Genomic DNA, 22,536 nt, shown 5'->3' with positions numbered 1-22,536 from the left:
ACTGGTGTTCTGGGAACGATAAATGAAAATAAGTAGTATCCCTTGCTTTCCTGAGATCCTGCTATGTTGGAGAAATAAGACATCTATAAACAATGGAAATCAATACCACGTATAATAATTGCAACCAGACAGGTATGAACAAAGTATTCTGGATGGTCACAGGACAGAAGGATGGCTGTCAGGATGCAACCGGAAGAAGCTTACAGGAAAAGAAGGAGCATATGGCTAGGTAGTAAAAGAGATTTCGTTGAGGTCTGGGGGCAGCCAGTCCAAGTAGAGGGGAAATCAAGAACCCCATGTAGAGACTGGGAAAACCAGTGTGTTCAGGGAATGACAACTGACTTAAGTCAGGACACAAAGTGTGCACATGAAATTACTGGAAGTCAGCCTGAAACCTGAGACTAAAAGAAACGTTTTTGGTAGATGATACGAAATCACTAAAGGTTTCTGAACGGATGCAGCAGCTCCGTGAGAGGTATATTTTATGATGATCTGTCCTATAATGTTATGACACACTGGAAAGTATTACAGGAAAAAGTATGCATTCCTGATACTTGTTAAAGTAGTCAGGTAGACACTTTTTTCCCCTGGAGGGGAATAGGAAATGTGATAAAAAAATTGCAGTGGCACAATGGGGTTTTGCAGGAGGGGAAAGAGATTGGGCTTAACTCTGAACCCAAGAAGGAGAAGTGAGAATTTATAGCCAAGGAGCAGAGTGCGGGTCAGTGGATGAAAAATTACTGTGACTAAATATCCAGAGTAAGGAGAGATTTCTGGCTAACCCAACCTAACAGGATTCTTGCTGAAGGCAGGTCGGCAGGATCAGACTTCACCGGAAGGATGGCGGCAGATGAAGGGCCAGGTCAGATACCGGGTGGGGAGGAGGTGGTCAGATACTGAGGAAGGGGGATTCTGGCTCAACTAAGTTACTAAGATTCTTGCTAAAACTGGACAGTTCAGAGGTAAACATGGAAGCCTAAAAGCGCAGTTGAGAAGAGAGTGCAGAGAAGCATGACTACTGTTTCATCAAGGAGGGACTGTCAAAAGACAGAGGCTATTTTATTTAAATGATAGGAGTTAGCCAGGGTTTAAAGTAAAATGGTAAAAACGGGGATGGAAAGGAACCAAGCATCTGAGAGAGACACTAAAGGCAAAGTATCAAGATAGAGGTGGCAGATAGGACTCCCAAAGCAAGACAGAGGAGTCAGGGAGGGCTGAGGTGAGCAGCCTGGGTCCCCGTGAGACCTACGGAACCCTTAAAGGAAGAGGGGACATCTGGCTGGGAAATGAGGCTCTGGACGAGTCCTGGGTTTACATTCCATCACATTCCACAGAGTCCAAATTCCTATTCTCTCTCCAATCCACTTAATCACTATCCTGAAGAGAGTGAGCCACTAAACAAAATGAATATTTTATGGTGAAATGTGGGTTTAAGTATTACTTTCAGTCATTACTAGCTATGTGAATTTGGCAATTATTTAACTTCTCTAGCCCCAAACCTCTTCTTCTGTGCAAAAGGAATTATAATGGTATCTGTCTAATAGAGATAGTGAGATGATTAAATCAGCGGGGATGTGGAGGTCCTTACCAGGCACTATCAGTGTTGCAGTGGGATTCAGCCTGGGAAGAGGGTGTGAATGCAACAATGGCGGAGTGGGGGGTGAATGCAACCATGGTGGAGTGGACAGCTTTGCTTGATCTGGACTTTTTTTTTTTTTTTAAGATTTTATTTATTCATTTGAGAGAGAAAGAGAGATAGAGAACACAAGCAGGGGGAGAGGAAGAGGGAGAGGGAGAAGCAGACTCCCTGCTGAGCTGGGAGCCGGATGCAGGACTTGATCCCAGAACATGGAGATCATGACCTGAGCTGAAGGCAGAAGCTTAATCATCTGAGCCGGGCAGGTGCCCCTGCATAATCAGGGCTTCTTTCTGGCCCGCTACAAGTATAACAAAAAGACATGACTCTCCATACTTTTTTTTTTTTTCTTTTGGCCACTTTAAAATCAAATTCCCATTTTAGAAAGGACCCTTGTTTCTACAACTGAAGTTTTCTGTCTGTTTGGGGTTGTTTTTAAATGTGAATGTTATCTGACCTGTTCAGTCTGGATTGAAGGCTTTAATTTGTTACTCTACGGCAAATATATAAGAATTTAAATAAGTCCATTAGGCTATAAAAATTCTTTCAGATCTGTTCTCACTAAAATCTTGTGCCATACTTCAGAAATATCATTCACTCCTAAACAGGATTCGTAAAGGTCTGGAACTTTAAAGTAGCTGGATCTTTTAAGAACAGATAAGAAGGAAGTGCGCTATTTACATTTCAAAGTGATCTTCCAGTTTCCAAAACCCAGCTCCTTTTTATGGGTTTGCAGTACATAGGAAAAAAAGTTAATTTATTAAATAAACACCCAAATAAGTGCAATCATTATTGACAATTACAGGTAGCATATGTGGTCTAATAAGGCAAAATAGCATATCTCTGCTGGGTACCCTCTCTCCTGAGATTTCATTGTACCTTGTGGTGAGAAGTACAGCGGGAGAGGAAGGGGGCCGGGCTGGAGGAGTCCAATAGCAATCTCCATTCACAGAGTTGTATAACCCTGCTCTAGAGCTTTCTAACATTTACCTTGGTATCATGCATCACTTTCCAACTTATGATTATTTTTTCATCTTAGGTCACAATGAGTAAGAATACATGAGAGCTTTCTAGAGAGAATAGGGAGGAAGAAAGTGCATACACGTAAAATAAATAAAGTCCAAAGTTGTCTTCACCCAGGATCATGATGCTGTTGTGCCTTTTAGGGAGCTAAAATCACATCCACCACCAATTACGGAGATGCAGCATCTCTTGGATTAGAATGGCCCACTGCTGAGCAGTCTAAGATGGAAAGTAAAGAACTTGGTAGCTAATAGAACTTACAGGAACACACGCATGGCGCATTATAATGACCAGGCTGGAAGCTTGGTGGGAATTTAGCCCTTCACATGCAAAAGGCATCATACCATTTTGGAGGCTGCTTGTGGATAGAACTCTGATTTACATCTCGTCCTTAAATATAAACGTATAGCAAAATCTTGCCACTTAAAACAATGTCAGAGTAAGTTTCAGTATACCAACTGAGAGAACAGAGGCATACCCACTTGTTTATCCCTGTGTTCTGTAGCAGAAGTACCAAAGCAAAAAAAGGAAATGTGCTTGCTTTTGACAATTGAATTTTTCTCATGTTCATCTGCTAACACTTTCTTACATTGTAAGTTTGCATTTATTTTGCAAGGACTATATTGATCCTACACACAGAGATGACACCACTCTCCTCCAGGCTGGCCTGTCAATCAGTGTACCATCTCTTCACATACAACATGTTCCATATTTTCTTTGCTAACATAGCCAGTGGTGTTTTGGTTTAGTTGTGCGTTAAGTTAATCCTACATGTTCACGAACACTTAAACATCCAATCTAAAGATTCAGAAGCAAGGAGGCATTTACTACTGAAGCACTTGTGTGTGTGCAAGGTTGAGGTGGGGTACGGGTTTACAGGACAGGTAAGAAAACACGCATTTTTCCTTTTAAGCATATTTAGTCTTAAAAATACAGGTTTAACATTCTACTCTTACAAAATGACCTATTCCGGGCACCGACAGGTGAAGGGGCAGATAATAAGAGGTACACTTCGGAGCCATAAAAATTTGTCACTTCAATTTCAACTCCATCCATCTCTAGGATCATCCAGGAGATATTCCCCCTATTTAAAAAAAAAATGCTATAGGATGTTCCAGCTATTGCAACTGTATGTGTCCCAGGCAACATAATAGATTATACCTCGACTCCTTAAAGAGCACCCTGATAATATGCAAGGCTAAAATGTCAGAAGCTATTAGAAACTCTCAGATGCACAATATATCTCCATCCCTGAGTTTTCCCCTTACACTGCGAAACACCAGACAACAGGCATGCAAACTGCTCAGCTGCAACTGTTCCAAGTCGAATAATTACAACTTGTCAGAAAGAATTAATTTTCCCATTTCTCATAAAGATGTGTAAAAATTACCATGTTATTATACACTGACACTCTCTGGAGGCAGACACAAAATTTAATTTTGAATTCTTTCCGCATATTAAATTAAATCCATAAATAAGAGTTTAGGCATTCACTCGGAAGCATATGTTCATTGGGAGCGAAAGCCAACACGAGCCCGGCTGTAATGGCTGTTGTAATGTTTTAATAGCTCGCTTCTTCTAAGCACCAATAAATTTACATGATCATAACAGTCGTGGGCATACAAGAAGCCCATTACTGTCTGGGCACAGGCAGCAGCGTTAACAGGATGGAAAAATGGAAAAAGGAAAAAAACTCTTAAATAAAATTAGGCAACTGCACTTGTCAGCTGCTCCATGATTGAATTTTTAATATTGTGGTCAATTGGTCAAAACAAATAATGGGATAAAATATTTTAATGCATTTAGAACCCGCTTCCGTGGTTAGCCCACCGAATAGTTTTTTGTTTGTTAGCTTTTCAAAAAAATGGACCATTTCAATCTTGCTGTTTTGAACAATTTTAAATTTAAAGATACACAGTATAATTTTTAATCTCGTAGAGGACATTTGCTGTCTGTGTGTCCATATTTGAAACTGGGGCGCCTCCGACTCAAAGGGTGGCTCTTTTTAGCCAAAAGAATCACACCTTAGGGAAACTGGGGTGCTAGGAAGGGAGCCCAAGGCCATCCTTGGGGGCACACAAGTATATTCCCTGTCTGTCCACTGCCTGGACCAGAGCATGCTTTCCTTTGGAGACACATTCTATAATTAGAATCCAAACCCAAGAGAAAATACTACAACCTTCAGACCCTTGTTGAGGAGGTATATGGTCAATTTAGTAGGGTTTGTTTTCTGAATGAGGAGCTTACTTCTTAATTTCTATGAGCAAATTCACCCTGGTTGTGAAAATAAAATACAGATAAACCTATACCATGTTTCACACTACTTAAGTGTTTTTCAAGGATAAAGAGTCCAAAGTAATGAATGGTCTTATAGTGTAGGTCAATGCTGGCTGGTTGGCGCTTCTGATCCTAATCACAGATGCTGTCACTCAAGGGAAGCTGTGGGGGTGGGGATGGGACAGAAATGTTAGCAAAGGATCAGAGAAGGAGTTGTGCTCAGAAGAGTAAGGTTTTATGATGAAGGATATGTGAGTAGGCCAAGGCTTTTTCCATAAAGGCATGATGAGCGAAGCTTGCCTAGAAAAGTGATATGAATTAAGGATACAAATGAGAAAAAAGGTAATTTTTGGAATAATGGCCTGTGGATTTGAGTATATTCATTCTTATAGATAAAGACTATGGTCACATAGGGAATGCTTATGCTTCTGATCTGTCTTAACTGAGAAAGTTGTGCTACTTAAAATTTCATACACACACACATACACATGCAGAGAGAGAGAGAGAGAGAGAGAGCAAGCGAGCACAGTCAGTTTTTAATCATGAGATGTTTTGTACATATTAAGAGTATCAAAAAGTCCATGGTTTAAGAGTTCTCTATTTGGGACAAAATATTAAACAAGTAACTTGCACCACAACGATAGATAACAACTCTTGCCCCTTAAAAATAAAAGATCTTAGGGGTGCCTGGATGGCTCAGCGGGTTAAGCCTCTGCCTTCGGCTCAGGTCATGATCTCGGGGTCCTGGGATCGAGCCCCGCATTGGGCTCTCTGCTCAGCGGGGAGCCTCCTTCCTCCTCTCTCTCTGCCTGCCTCTGGCCTACTTGTGATCTCTGTCAAATAAATAAATAAAATCTTAAAAAAAAAAAAGATCTTAGAACAATGTATATACTTGTAAATGGTCTATAATTAATTGTTGTTATTTAATAGAAAGTCACATTAACTGTTCTACATTTCCAAAGCATGCATAAATGCTACCAAAATCTCTTATTAAGAAACAGAGGTTGCTTATTACCAGCTGAAATGAACTTCAGATTTTCAATTCAATTTATAGAAAAAGTTAAACTAAATAAATATCCTAATACTCCCAGTAACACACAACTTGCTCCTATCAAATCACACATACTAACAAATATATTTTTTTAAAAAACTCATTAATCCTCAAAAGTAACAGAGGAACTGACAGAAAATACACACAGCATTTCTAGATCTGAGATAGAGAAGCACATAATAAAACTATTAGAACATTATAGGAAAAAGACACACTTTCCCAAAACTTCACAAATGACTCTGAAATCCTTCTTCAAACCATTCTTCACTGTTTAAAAAAAGAAGAAGAAGAAGAAGAAAAAGGGGATGTGTGGAGTGTTTTAAATCTCTTTTTAAAGTCTTTCTTCTCCTACATGATTTTTTTTTTAATTCAGGTTGCTATTAAAATGGTTTACCAGGTGAAATATATTTATATCCAAAGTGTTGCAAAGTATTATTAAATGAAGAAAAACCTGTCAGCAAGAAGTTTTAAGGAGAAAATGGTTTCAGACTGTACCTGAGTAATGGAATGCGGTGGATATACTAAAAGGCAATTAAGCTTTTATAGCTAAACATGTGTATAGGATGACAAAAAAAAAAAACAAATTATTAATATTACCTGTGGTATGGAGGAAGATTTTGACTATGAAAGAATACTACATTAAACTATCTTTTTTCACCTGGTAGGGTCTTTTGTATTAAAAATAGAATAATCCTTCAGGAGCCAATTGACCCTATGCCCATTTCAGATAGGACACTCATTGTCCCAAAGGAAAGTAACTTCTCTGACACCAGTTAATCTTAACACACAAATGAAATCCATTTGAATAACACGGTATTTCTTTCTTAAATACTATAAACTGGTCTGTTTATTTATTATTTATACAACTACATCAATGTGCCATATGCCCAAAATTCTAGTAACAATGTAAACAGGTGGTAATAAAAATGTGAGTTATTAGGGCCTAAAATCTGATAAAAGACTAGTTGGTATAGTTTTCTGGAGGCTGGGGAATGTAATTACCCAAACTGTTGAATTAATCACTGGTTGAATCATGTTTATATTTAGGTGTGGAAAACTTTGTGAATGGAAAGGAATTCTTAATTATAAAATGAGGTAACCATTTAAAGTCTGCTAGACATTTCTTTATAATAAAATACCTGGGATCAAATTAACCGGTTTTTACATTCTCCCTTCATTTGCTTCCCTTTTGAATCAAATTTTGAGAAATAGGGAAAATTTCTCCTTGTACTACTTTTTCCCACTTTGAAAAAAGGAATGACCACCAAAAACAGAAGCGTTTTCTTCCAAGGAAAAAAAAAGACATTAAATACACTGCTGAGTGCTTACTGGTATAAGGGTAAGTAGAGAAGAAACCAGGGGGAAGGGGATACATAGTACTCCCTCTCCTTTCCAACTTCTTTCTCCCATCCATCCCTTGAGATTGGGTTTAAATTGAAGGTACCTATAACACTGAATCCTCCCCTAAAATGAAAGGGAGATTTAGGGTATTGGTTTCTCTGCACATAAACTAAAATGTCATTCCTCTAATGAGGTATAAAATTTGGATTATGGTATATCTATTTTAGACTATGGCCAAAGAAGACTTATTGCTAGTAATATTAATGGTGGTATACAGAAATATCACTTTTCTATTTTCCCTTTCCTCTTTATAATAGGAAATGGGTGGAATGGTGTTTGACAAGGATACCCTCTCTAATCTTTGACAAAGCTATTAACCTTTGATTCTCATCAACATTCACTTTTTCCATCCACGTTACATATTTTTTTTTCTTTAAAACACATACTATTGGGACAAACGGATTTACTATTTCATCAAAAACAACAAAGTAGACAAAATTTGTGAAATAATTTTTTCAAAGATTTTATCTATTTATTTGAGAGTGGGAATGAGAGTGATAGAAAGAGAGAGAGCATGAGCAGGGAGAGGGGCAGAGAGAAGGAGAAGCAGACTCCCCATTGATCAGGGAGCCCAAAGTGGGACTCTATCCCAGATTCCAGGATTATGACCTGAGCTGAAGGCAGATGCTTAACCAACTGAGCTACCTAGGTGCCCACAATGCTTTTTGAAATATTGGAAATCTGAAACAAGACAGCACTGATCCCTGAGAACAAGGAAACAAATGAGACAAGCTCTATGATTGATCCAGGTTATTTTCTTGAAAGAGATTACAGGGTGTGGATCGGGATAAGGCAGCTCAGGTGGAGTTGGTAGACTCCCTAAGTTGAGGAGACAGAGATGAATCCAAGAAGACAAAGGCAGCTAGGGTTTATAGGACCAACCAGTGGAGAGAACAGAGCTGCACAGATAATTTGGGAAATGTGTAGAGGGTTCTCCTAAACATTTAGCAGAATCCCGATCAGCACATGTTAGGAAACTTTGTAAAGCTAGGGAAAGAATAATCTCCCAAATTAGAGGAAAAGGTAATTAAGGTTCATATAGGCTAGGAATAGGGCCTATACCCACCAGTCACACTGGAAAGACACAATTCAGAGCTACATTAAAGAACTCAAAGTGTCTTGCCTTAATAGTAGGGAAAAATTAGCTGTAGAAAACAGGTTAGTGTGGTCCCATCTATCTAATCATAAAAGCAAGACCCAATAGGATGATCTCTTCCCACTGAGTCCCAGAAAAAACAAAACAAAACAAAAAAAAAAACCTCAAGAATACTTAACAAGAATACACAAACATCCAACATCAACTGAGATAAACCTTAAAAAAATCTGCCATCTGATTAAAGCAAAACAAAACATTACGAAGCATTCAAAGAAGGAGGAAAACATGACCCACAATTAGAAGAAAAATCAATCACTCAAAACTGATCTCAAACTGACAGATGTTAGAATGAAGAGAAATGTTAAATAACAATTTTAACAGCTATTTAACTGTATTCCATATGTTCAAAAACCCAGGTAAAAGATGGAAACATTAAGTAAAGACATGGAACATATATTAAAAAAAAAAAAAAAAAAAAAAAAAAAAAAAAAAAAAAAAAAAAAAACCAAAAAACAACCCAAAACTAACTTCTAGACAATGAAAACTATGTTTCCAGGGAAGAAGAAAAAAAAAGTGCTTAAAATGAAGAATACACTGGATGGGATTAATGACAGACACAGACTAAAGGAAAAAAAAATTAGTAAATGTGAAGACATAGAAATACAAATGCCCTAAATGAATCATAGATAAGAGACTCAAGAAAAACAACAACAGCAGCAACATAGGAATAAGTGAGTTGTGGGACAACTCTAGGAACTGCACATTCCGATACATGCACTGATGGAGTAACAGAAACTGAGAAGGGAAAAATAATATTGGAAGAAATAATAGCAGAAAAACTATCAAATATAATGAAAAGTATAAATCCACAGATCAAAGAAGGAAAACAAATGACAACCTTAAATTCTATACCCAGCAAAAATATCTTTCAAAAACAAAAGTGATGTATGAAATATACAGTATAAATAAATACAAGAGGTAAAGGAATTTATCACAAGTAGATCCACCATACAGAAAGTTAAAAGGAAGTTCTTCAAGTAAAAGACAATAAATTATACCAGATAGAAATATGGATTAACAAAATGGAATGGAGAACACTGGAAATGATGACCATATGGATAAATTATTTTTTTTTCTAATTTAAGTGAGCAGCTTTAAAAGATAATTGACTACAAAATAATAATCTAGTAATGTTGGGTTTGCAACATATGTAGAAACAAAGTATATGACAAAAATAGCATAAATGTTTAGAAAGGAAAAATTGGAAATATGATATTTTAAGAATCTCATAATATATGGGGAATAGCATAATACAAAGGTGGACTATGATAAACTGAACACACATAGACTATAAATCTTAAAAGGCTGTAACTTATACATCAAAAATAAAATAAAATAGTAAATTCGTTGTATCTCAATTTAAAAATAAAGAAGTAAAATAAAATATTAATTTTTAAGGAAAAAGAAGAAAAGGGGGCAAAAAGCAAATTGGACCAATACAAAACAAATAACAAGAAGGTGGACTTAAACCTGTCAATAATAACATTAAGTATAAGTCACCTGAATTACTGTTAAGAGACAGAGATTGTTAGAGTGAATTAACAAACAACAGTTAACTACATGCTGCTTCCAAGAAGCTTTATGTCTTTATAAATAAAGACATAAAGAAGTTAAGCAGAAATGGATACAAAAAGATATGTCATGATAACATTAATTGTGGAAAGCTGGAACAGCTTCATTAATATCAGATAAAGTAGATTTCAGAAAAAAGAATATAACCAGGAATGAAGAAGATTATTTCATAATAATAAAGGGGTCAATTTATCAAAAGAATGTAATGACCCTAAACATTTATGAACAAGACACCAGAGGAGCAAAATAAATCAAGTGAAAACTGATAGGTGAACCAGAAAGAATAAGTAAATCCACTATTACAGTCATATATTTCATATCCTTCTCGTAAGAATTGATAGAAAAAAATAGAAAACAGAAAATCACTAGAGATAGATTTGAAGAACATCATCAACCAAGTTGACGTAATTGACATTATAGAACACTACTCAACAATAGCAGAATACATGTCTTTTCTAAGTCTAGATGAAATATTTACATAGAGAGACCATATCCAATCCATAAAACAAGTCTCAATAAATTTTAAATGATTCAGCCTTACGACAATATGTTCTCTAACCACAACAGAAGGAAATTAGAAATCAGTGACTTTATGATATCTGGAACACTCCACAATATTTGGAGACAAAATGCCACAATTCTAAATAACCTAAGGGTCAAAGACAAACTCAAAAACAAATTAGAAAGTATTCTGAACTGAGTGAAAATGAAAATATAGCATGTCAAAATTTGTGAGAACTTGCTAAAACAATATTGAGGGGAAAATTTATAGCTTTACATGCCTATATAAGAAAAAAGGAAAAGTCTCAAACAAGGGGCCTCAGTTTCCTAAGAACCTAAACAAAAAACATAAGCAAAAGATGGGAAATAATGAAGATCAAAGTGAACTGAATGAGATAGAAAATAAAAAATCAATAGATGAAATCAATAAGACCAAAATCTGGTTCTTTGAGAAAATCAATAAAACTGACAGATCTCTAGCCAGACTGATCAGAACAAGAAAAGAAAAAGAGAGATGAGGCACAAATTACCAATATGAAGAATGAGAGAAGCGGCATCACTAGGGATTCTTCAGATGTTCAGATGATCATAAGATAACATTATAACCAATGTTATACCAAATATTTGACAACCTGCCCAAAATGGACATATTTATTATACTACCAATGCTCACTTAGGAATAAAGAGATAATATAATAGCTTTAGGACTATTTTTTAAAGTGAAATTATAGTAAGGAACAAACAAAACTTTCCCACAAAGAAAACTAGGCCAAAATTGCTTCACTGGCAAATTCTGCCAAAGAATTAATAAATAAACAATTTCTTGCAAACTCCCACAAAGTTGAAAAGGTAGGAAAATGTCTCAATTCATTCTATTCTATTCCAACATACACTGATATCAATTCAGACAATGACAAAAAACCAAAAAATATAGGTCATTATGACTCATGAACATAGATATAGAAACAAAATGTTAACCAACTGAATCCAAGCAGAATTTATACTTGGAATGTAAGGTTGTTTTAAAAATTTGAAAACTGCTCAACGTAATTTACAATATTAACAAACTAAAAAGACAGACCGTGGTCATATTAGTAGATGTACAAAAATCACTTAAAAAATTCAACATCTATTCTTTGTAAAAATTCTCAGTGTACTAAAAGTAGGAGGTAATCTCCTCAACATGATAAAGAATATCTACCAAAAATCTTATGGGCAGTATCATGCATAAATATGAAAGAATGCGTGCTACCTCCTAAGATTGAGAACAAGACAAAGTGTCTACTGTCATAGATTCTATTCTTTTATTGGAGATTATATTGTAGCAAGAAAAAGCAATAAAAGGCAGCTAGATATGAAAGCAATAAGTAATACTGTGTTTATTCATAGAAAATTTAATTGTCTATATAGAAACTCTGATTGAATTTACAATAAAGCTACTAACTCTAATGAGTTAGGAGGGTTGTAGAATATAAAAGCAATACAGAAAACCAACTGCATTCTGCAGACCAAAATGGAAAAATCAAAAATCAAAATTTAAAATAAAATTATGTTTTATAATATCATGAAAATTATGAAGTAGGAATTAACCTGAAAAAATGTATAAAACCTATATATTGAATATCATAAATCATTGCTGAGATAAATTAAAGAAGACCTACATCAGTGGAGAGATAAACTTTGTTCATTACTCAGAAGACTCAAGGCTACAAGTGCCAATTCTCAAATTATTCCATAGGCTACAAACAAGTCCAATATAAACCCCATCAAAAACCCCATAAAGATTTTTTTTTTTAAGTTTTTTGGAGAAATGGCTAAATTCATTCTAAAATTCATCTGAGGGGCGCCTGGGTGGCTCAGTGGGTTAAGCCGCTGCCTTCGGCTCGGGTTGTGATCTCGGAGTCCTGGGATCGAGCCCCGCGTCGGGCTCTCTGCTCGGCGGGGAGCCTGCTTCCTCCTCTCTCTCTGCCTGCCTCTCTGCCTGCTTGTGATCTCTCTATCAAATAAATAAATAAAATCTTAAAAAAATAATAAAAAAAAATAAAATTCATCTGAAATGCTAAGGGCCTGGAATAGTTATGTCACCTTGAGAAAAAAATACAAATTTGTGTCATAACCAGAGATTTCAAGTCTTATTATCAAGCTACAGCAATGTGGTATTAGCATAAAGAGGGACAAATATGTCAATAGAGCATCATGGAGAGTTTAGAAATTGACACACAGATATATAGAAAACTGATTTTGACAGGGGCAAAGTGGAAATTCAATGGATAAAATATAGTCTTTTCAAAAATTGATACTGGAAGAAGTAGTCCTTCACACAGAAAAATTAAAACTTCGATCCACACCTTGCACCATACATCAGTATTAACTCAAAATGGATCATAGATCTAAAAATAAATCCTTAATTTACAGAATTTCTAGAAGAACACATAGAAAAAAATTTTTGTGACTTTGGGTGAGGCAAACATTTCTTAGATACAACAACAAAAGCATAACCCTTAAGAAAAAAAAATAATTTGACTTCATCAAAATAAAAAATTCTGTTCATCAAAGACATTAAAAAAAAAAAAAGTGACATCACTGGCCACAGGAAAATACTTCCAAATCATAATGAGAAAGCACTTGGATCCAGAATATATAAAGGACTCTCAAAACTCAATAATAAGAAAACAAATAACCCCATTTAAAAATGGGCAAAAGATATGAACATATAATTTAACAAGAAGAAATGCAGATAGCAAATAAGCAGATGAGAATATTCTCAACATCACTCATCATTAGGTAATTTAAATTAAAACCACTGTGAGATATAAACTACACATCTATTAGAATGACTAAAATTTAGAAGACCAACCACACCAAGTGGTGGTGAGGATGTGGAAGAACTAGAACTCCCAAACACTGCAGCAGCTTCTTAAAAACTTAAACATGTGTCTACTCTAGGATCCAGTCAATCCATTTCAAGGTATTTACTCCAGAGATATTAAGAAACATGGCTGTAAAAAAGCAAACATGAATTCTAACAGAAGCTTCTTTGCAATAGTCAAAATGGAAATAACCCGAATACTTTACAACAGATGAACAAACGAATTGTTTATATAACATACAATAGAATACCACTCAGAAACAATAAGTAATGAATGTTGATACTCATAACAACATGGCTATATTTAAATAATTATGGTGACTGAAAGAAACCAGATGAAAGGAAAAAATGTACATCCTGTATAATCCCATTTGTCTAAAATTCTAGAAAATGTAAACTATAGTGCCAGAAAGTAGGGACATGATTGAATATATTCACTATCTTGATAGTGGTGACTGTTTGGGGGGATCTAAACATATGTCAATACTTAACAAATTGTGCACTTCAAACATGTGCAGTTTCTCATATATCAGTTTTACCCCAATAATGTTAGAAACCAGTATGATACTACATGCATATTATTTTTTCCCTGCTTCCTTTATGCAAGCAAGGATTTTGTCATTTACTTCATTTCTGTACCCCAATGCTTGACTGACAGTAGTAGGTGTTAAACAAATACTTTTGTGATGAGCAATATACAAAGATTCTCAGGCTCTGACTCATTCAAGGGCAGAAATAGTGGGTTCATTCACAAAGATGTAGATTACAGAGGTAAGAAAAGATTTGGGGTTGGTGTGGGGAATATAATATTAATTTGGAAATGTGAAGTTAAGGGGTCCTTTGGCACCAGATGTTTAGTAAGGAGTTATAATAAATTTATTATTTATTAATAAATAATAATAAAAACAATAATTAATATTAAATTTAATTAATTATAATAAATGAGTTAAATAGTTAAAAAGCCAGCTTAACAATTATCTCAAAAGCCGACAGATATAAAAATTATGAAAAGGAGGCATAGTTAACCACATACACAAAGCACAGACACTAAGTAAAAAAAGGGCTGAATTCTAGCTCCTGGGCAAGGTAATTGAGAGAATCTTGGGTTGAGGCCAGAACAGGCTTGTGACAGGATTGGTGGCAAAGTCAAGATCTCAGTGGTGAGGAAGAAAGTTTTCAAACACAGAATGAACAAGGCAAAGGTCCTTCATTAGGTAGGTATGAAGGTAATTGCAAGGGAGATGAATTTAAAGAAAATTAGGTTATGTGCTATGATGAGCACTATGTATTGTGTCAGACTGATGAATCACAAGCCTGTACCCCCAAAACAAATAATACATTACATATTAATTTAAAAAAAGAAAGAATTAGGAAGGACGACCATTTTTAAAGCAGTGTACTTGAGTGAGGTAAAGAGGGTCTACATAAAAATGGTGTCAGTCATTAACATGGAAAACTATTGCACAACATCACAGGGAAAAGAAATTATATGACTTATTAGTGTACTAAATTATGTACTAATGTCAAAAATTCTGTACTAATGTCAAAAGTGATTGAGAACTAAAATAAGATTCTATGTTTAAAGTCATGGCACATTGGAAAAGTAGGGTTATTAATAGCAGTGAGAAAGCTGGGAATGAGACCTGTCTGGTGAAGGCAAGAGGAACATGCTAATCTACTATGCAACTGTATCTTTCTCTAGTTTCCTATTCCAGGATATAGAGATATTTGCAAAGGTATACATAATAAATCCATAATTCATGAAAAAGGAATTCTACACAGTCGCTAGAATTTTTATAAAAATTAGACATGGCAGCTTAATGAAATAGTGTATTCATCTATCATGTATTTGAGTGTTATTGGTAAAATCACAGCCATAATTTCAACTGTACAATTATAATTGAGGAAAAGTTCTTTCTGTTTTATCTGTTAAAACTTGAGCTGGTTGTCGGTGGTAATGATGATGGTGGTGATGATGAGGATGAGGGGTGTGTGTGTTAGAGAAATTTTGATGTGACAGCAGTGTCCTCAGCATTTTATCATAACACCATTTGATATCTATTCCCCTATACATTATTCTTAATCATAAATAGCTTTGAAGAACCTAGGAAAATGTCTCATCTCGTTGAATTCATTAAGAAATATTCAAACATTTATAACCCTCTGTTTCCCTCAATCACTGAAAGGCTTTCAACTGATTTGTTTTCCAACATACAGACATTTTCTATTCTGTTGAAATCTTGAGTCTTTGTGAATTTCTTTAGACTTCCATTAATATACTATGTACATAAATAAAAATGTAAGTTGTCATAAGTCTTGGGTAAAACTAGTTTTTTTTGAGAGTTCAAAGATTTTTTTTAGTCTTTAATTAGTTAAAAGTATATTATAGCATTTCATGTGTCATTGATTAAAGAGGTCTTTTGTCTATTTGTTACCAATCCAGCATGACTTTCATGCACATTTTATGATTTTTTAATCTGGTGGATTTTAACTACCCTGAGCAAAAGTACTTTGATAGCTCTTCTAGAGGGATGCTTTCCTGAGAAAGCAAGCTCTGAATTGTACTTCTTAACCAGCTTTGCTTTGCTCCAGACCTGTGTCTCCTATTTGTGCCCTCGGTTCCTCAACTGTGAAACGGGGATACATTTTGCTTGTACTAGCCTGATGGGTTTGAAATAAAACAATAATAGAATATCACACGTTTAAAGTATATATATAAAAAAAGGTCATAAGGGGATATAAACTAACATGCTTTTCTTCCCCCAGGCCCCAAAACATACAACTCATCATTGTTACTATCACTGTTGTTTGTTTAAATCATGTTAAATTTGGCAAAGGTTTTGGAATATATCAATATACTGGAATGAATAACATACACTAGGATAGCATTACATTCTGTGGTAAGACTTCATTACAAAATTGAGTAAAGAAAGCAAAATGAAGGGGCTTGGTGCAGTTCAGACCTAACACAGAAGGGGGAAAAAAACCCATAATCATACCTAATTAGTGTTAAAATAATGTTTCCCTTTGAAATGTTTAATTAAATTAGTTCTGTTTTATTACAGAAACATTCTTGATGTGGAGCACACCGTAGAGCTCGAAGACTCTGATGAGTTCAACGGTGCAAAATGTTCCTGCGCCCTGTGTGGGGCAGAACCCGACAAGGAGTGGCTGTTGTTAGCAGATGTCCGGACCATCGGTGGAGTCAGGAGGCTTGCTCCAAACAGCAGGCCATCATTTCAACCTTTGTTGCTTCTCCCAAACCTCCCATTGTGCTTTCAATTTAATAGGATCACAAGCAGACAAAGAAATTTCTTACAATTTGCCCTTCAGTTCAGAGACGAATTCTATTTAAACTTGTCTAACCTCTCATAACATATTAGTTATTGTTGCCAGCCTGTGTGTGTCCCCTGGCAATGAGCTACTCATTCTGGGAGAAGGAGGGGGTGCCCTTCAGTTTGATAAAGCAAGACCAGATTTACTGGCACACTTACAGGATGCTTGTCTCAAGATTGCAGCAAATTTAATTAACCTTATTACAAATATGGTTTTCTTGATGATTACATCACAATTTGGTCTTACTTTGCCTACTGCCGTTTCAAAGTAATATATGCTTTCTAAAGTAGTTTTCTAGAAAAGCTTGGACTATTGGAATAAAAGTACACTTATCCTGGCCATGACCTCTCCTATGTATGCTCCTGTTCATGTATATAGTAACAACATACATATTATGTATTATAGATAACATATAATATCTATAACAACATATATATTAACAACATATTCCTCCCTGGATCCTTGTGACATTACCTTTGTTCCTGCATACCTCATTGCTATAAGGGCAAGAATGAACTTTACAATAAAACAAAAGTGATTCTAAGACATTAAAGAAACAAAAGTTCCAGTGTGGAAATCAATATAAGATTTAATTGCCATCCTAAATTCTCACCAAAGGGTCTATCCTGGTCTATGAAAAGTACAAGTATCCTGGTTTTATAACTTTCAAAGCACTAGTCAGGTCTTTAACAGATAAAATGTTCTTGTGTAAACACACACACATGCACACCCCTAAATATGTGTTTATCTCCAAAGTAATTTTGTCTCCCTCATCCCTGAGACCCTCAGTCACTAGAACGAACCTACAAGACTAACCCTCAGCGCACACCTAGAATACCCCACTTGCAATTTAATAAGCTTTCCTTTAAGTGAGTAGCTCAGAATAGCTGTCTTTCTCTAGGAAATTTCCCTGGGAAACTAGGAGAACGGGAGTAATTCACACTCACCCAGGAGCAACCCTTAAGGTTCCATCTGATCTCAAAATATACAGGTGTCTTTTTGCTTCTACATGGTATGGGCCTGTAGAAACCTCTATCAAATGTGAGGCTTTAGAGGCACTGAGATCTAGGTTGTGTGAATTTAGATGATAGCCAGAAGCACCAGGCCTACTCAGCCCTGTTTGGGTGTATTCCTGACAAATTTTTATCTCAAACAGGTGGCTTCAGTTGACCAAAAAAGGACATATGAGACCCAGAGAGATTCACTCAACCACAAAGGACTTGGAAATGTTAATGCCTCTCTGCATAGAAGAGGACAGAGACATGTAGAGGTTAGATTACTAAAAGCCTTAAGCCGCTGCCTTCGGCTCAGGTCATGATCCCAGGGTCCTGGGATCGAGTCCCGTATCGGGCTCCTTGCTCAGCGGGGAGCCTGCCTCTCTCTCTGCCTCTGCCTGCCTCTCTGCCTGCTTGTGTGCTTTCTCTCTCTCTCTTTCTGACAAATAAATAAACAAAATCTTAAAAAAAAAAAAAAGATTACTAAAAGCCTTGGTGATACTCCTCTGAGAAGAAAGAAGAGAAAAAAGCAGTAAACAAGTTAGGTGTCCAACAATCCAATAACTGTTAGCCTAAAAACTCATGCAGTAATGATGACTTTTAATGCAGTGGCATTAAAAAAGATTTATGAAGAGTTTATAACAACAGAAAAATGCTTATGCTTTAATGTTAAAGTAAAAAACAGCAGTGTACAAAGATACATATATAAAGGATAAAATATTTGGATGGAAAGAAAACCCATATTTGCAGTGGTTATATTATGGTGCTAGAAAATTGCATTTTAGTTTTTTTTTCTGCATTGATTTTTCATAATATAATAATACATAGTATAACAATTATAATTAGTACATTATATTATTACCAATAAATAATAATAATATGCCATTTATATAGAAAGTTAGTTAAATGTTATTTTGAAAATAGGAAAAATTTTAAAACTTATCAGAGGTTAGTCATAGAAGTTAATCATGCTGTATAACTGGAACAAATTCATGTTATTGCATTAAAACTTTGATAATATTTTCTTATTTTTATTTGACCCTCTAGTCTATGCCAAGAACTTGACATTGAATATGCATAAGTGTATCCTCCTTAAGAACAGATACTATTGTCCTCTAAGCACTGCTCAAAAGGGTCTCCTCACATTAAATGTCCTCTGTAAATAGCTGAACAAGGAATATAATGAGCACTTCTAATACATATTATTTCCAGAGGTTTCTTAAAAATAAATGACATATATGTCAACCCTCATTATATAGGAGAATATTTGGTCAGCCATACCCAACTGGTGCTGAGGGGAATAGAAAAAATATATTTATAATTTCTAATTTAGATGAAAACTGTTTTCAATAGACTTTTTCATTCATTTATCTGTTAAAATATTTTGAGTATTTTAAAAGAACTTCCAAACTTCTTTAGTATCAGACTCTCTATTTTTTGGACATTGCTTCCCTCGTGTTACTATCATGACATGCAATTGTTTCAGAAACAAACAAAAGAAGTTGCAGCCATGAGAACACTTTTGGGTTCAGAGATGCAGGAAGTAAGACAAGCAATCTAGAGCCATTTTTTGCTCACATGGTAACTTCCAAGCTGAAAAATGTCTTCCCTTGTACCATGTCAAATTCTCTTCGTGTAAACTGTCTCAAATACTATGAATAAGATACTCACTTAGGTTAACAAATAACTGTTAAAAACAAAAACTAAAGTCATGTGAATGAACTTGAATCTGTCTCTTCTCAATACTTAGTTGAGCTGTGCTAAGAAAATGAGACTTTTACATGGATGTGGAAAGAAAAGTGGTGTTTCAGCCTGGAGTCACTTGAGAGAGAAGAGTGGGCCTGGCCATGGGTACCCAGATGGCAGTTCCAGGGAACCAGGTGGGCACTTGAACAAGCTGGAAAGAGCAGCCACAGCAGGTGAGTCAATGCAGAGAGGGAAAAGTACAACAAAGATAGGTGCTTCTATTTTAAAATTCTAATTTCTTTCAATGTCAGCACGTTTATGCCTTCAATGTCGGTAGGCATACATTTTTGGACACCACTGATGCTCATATCGGACCCTTTTGCTAGTGGTTCTGAGTCCCAACTCCCAGCCACTGGGGGTTTTGTTTCTCTTGCTTAGAATCTGCAAAGTTTCTTCAGAAGACTCCTTTCAGCCTATGAGGCATCTTGCACTGTAGGAGCACTGGGCTGGCAATGCCTGGCAGCATGAGTCTCATCCCTCTGCCCTGAAGGTTAATAATTCATGACTGTCTCACAGAGCAGTGTAAAGTCCAACTCCTTTGCCTTCAGATGATAAAAACTCTAAGGTGTAATCTATAGTCCAAGCCCCTCACAAGACTAGGTCAGAATTTCTACTGAAATCATAACCCTGCTTGGCGTTCAGCCTTCCCTGGGTGTGTCCCTCATCCCCTTACTAGTTTCTCCTTAATAAATAACTTGCACATGAATCCTTGTCTCAGGGTCCACTTCTGGGGAACTATACCTCAGAAAGCAGGACAATTGGGGTGCCTGTGTGGTTCAGTTGGTTGAGCACCAGACTGTTGGATTCAGCTCGGGTCCTGATGTCATGGCCTCCTGAGATGGAGCTCCCTGCCCCGCTGTGTATTCCAAGTTATAAAATATACCCCATTTTATGCTTGTCCATGATGATTACAACTTTTTTTTCTCCTGTTTAACTTTCAGTACTTCTCTTGGATTGGTCTAATGACAGTTCATTTTACTTCTCATTTCCAATTTTTCATCTTCAGTGTCTTCTCTTTCCATTGTAGTGAAATTTCATTTCTGCTTTATAATATATTTGCTCTCCATTTTTGTTTCATTAGCATTTTTCTGGCATCTTAACATTCTTAAGCATGTTTAAATTTCTTAAATATATAAATATTTGATTAAATAAACATATCTCCAAAACATTAAAATTCTTCATTGAACTAAATTAACACTTAGAATTGCATACAATTATTATAACACATTTAAAAACTAAACTAAGTTCAAAATAGGTAAAACCCATTTAACACTATACTCTCTAGAAGTTATAAGTTTAATTAGAATAATAATGAAACAAATGCACAGAAACATGTCACAACTTTCTCCTCACTTTCAATATCAGCAGGTATAACTTTGTAGGTATATCTTTTCATTTAATCTTTAGATGCTGACTTGTTCATGGGCTGATTAATTTAACCAGTCTAGGGAAATATAACTAAATGTTTTAATTAGATATCTAGTTGGGATTTGGTTGGGGATACCGCAGATCCTGTTCATAACAATAATCCTATGGAAAATATACTTTGAGTTTCAACAACTGATTTGCAAATGAATTCGTGTTAGAGGACTTTTCCTGATAGAAACCTTACAAACACTGTTTTCATATTATGTAGATTATTAGTTAGCTAAGTTACTCCCCTTGACTCTGTCACATTAAAAGCGGTACCAATATTTACTGCATTAAAAATATATATATAACTCAAGGGCAATAAATAGAGAGAGTAATAATATGGCAATATGCAAGGACTTCAGCATCTATCAAGCAAATTTTGTCTCTTATCCTTTTATGTTTCATCTGTGTGTGTTCTACATAATAAACTTGAATGTTCCAAAATAAAAAGGTATATGTAACATTTTTAGTGCTTGCTAATTCAGAACACCTTACTTATTTCACTTTTGTTCCTTTGAAAGGAGAAATTTGAGACTCAGGTTAAAGGTGAACTAGTTATTAAAGACAGTTTTGCTGAGGTCAGTTTTTTCAAAAGATAAATTCAACACATTTAGAAAACCAAAATTTCTCAAATCATCTTACTAAATTACTTAGCATGTAGGTCACTTTAACCCTCTCATAAAAGGGGGTGAAGCAGTAGAAAATATAGCATATCATTTCATTACTTTACATAATAACTAACAGAGTAAAAATATTTATTTAATGAAACAAAAATCCTTGATCTTCTTAGATTTGACAAACCATTAATAGTACATTTAAAGGGGCACCTGGGTGGCTCAGTGGGTTAAGCATCTGCCTTCGGCTCAGGTCATGATCTCAGGGTCCTGGGATCAAGCCCCACGTCAGGCTCTCTGCCCAGTAGAGAGCCTGCTTCCCACCCCACTCCCCGCCTGCCTCTCTGCCTACTTGTGATCTCTTTCTGTCAAATAAATAAATAAAATATTTTTTAAAAATAGTACATTTAAAAATTTTAGAATTTTATTCTATCCAGGGAAATATTTTCTAGGATAAATCAAACTGAATTATTGTTGGCGAAGAAGCCACAAAAAATAATTCACATTTATTTATCCAGAATGAATATATTTAGAAAAAGTATTGATTTTATAGAAATTAGTTGATACACATTTGTAACTACTTTTGTGGGTCAAATCACATTAATCTTTATGCCTTTAAATGTAGCTTTGAGGTATGGAAAACAATTTAATAAAACTGCTTTGTAAACACACTTTGAAATTTATTTTGCCCTTCAAAGTAGTCTTCTTAGAAACAACAAACTTATTTCAGTAATCCCATCGCTCTGTTTTTAACATTGTCACTCACAATCTGCAACATATTCTTTGGAGTACCTCTCAATAAGCCAAACTCCTCTGATGGCAAATACGGTTTTAGACTCAAAAGTCATGTAAGCCCATTTTTGCCTACTGAATTGCATGAAAATATTTGGCAATATATTTGGTTAAGTTTTTGAGATGTTTCTATAAAATAATGAAGGGTTTGGAC

The 22,536-nt window shown here is 35.4% G+C and overlaps 1 protein-coding gene across 6 annotated transcripts in view; it reads right to left on the bottom strand.

The window, feature by feature from the left end:
* The window catches only part of SOX5 (SRY-box transcription factor 5), a 976,694-nt gene that overhangs the window by 574,803 nt on the left and 379,355 nt on the right, over positions 1-22,536 (bottom strand). The window lies entirely within an intron of this gene.

The sequence above is a fragment of the Lontra canadensis genome, unplaced genomic scaffold (assembly GCF_010015895.1).
Source record: "Lontra canadensis isolate GAN:19392208 unplaced genomic scaffold, GSC_riverotter_1.0 scaffold9, whole genome shotgun sequence".
Taxonomy (NCBI): Eukaryota; Metazoa; Chordata; class Mammalia; order Carnivora; family Mustelidae; genus Lontra; species Lontra canadensis.
This window is presented reverse-complemented; position numbering and strand designations above follow the sequence as displayed.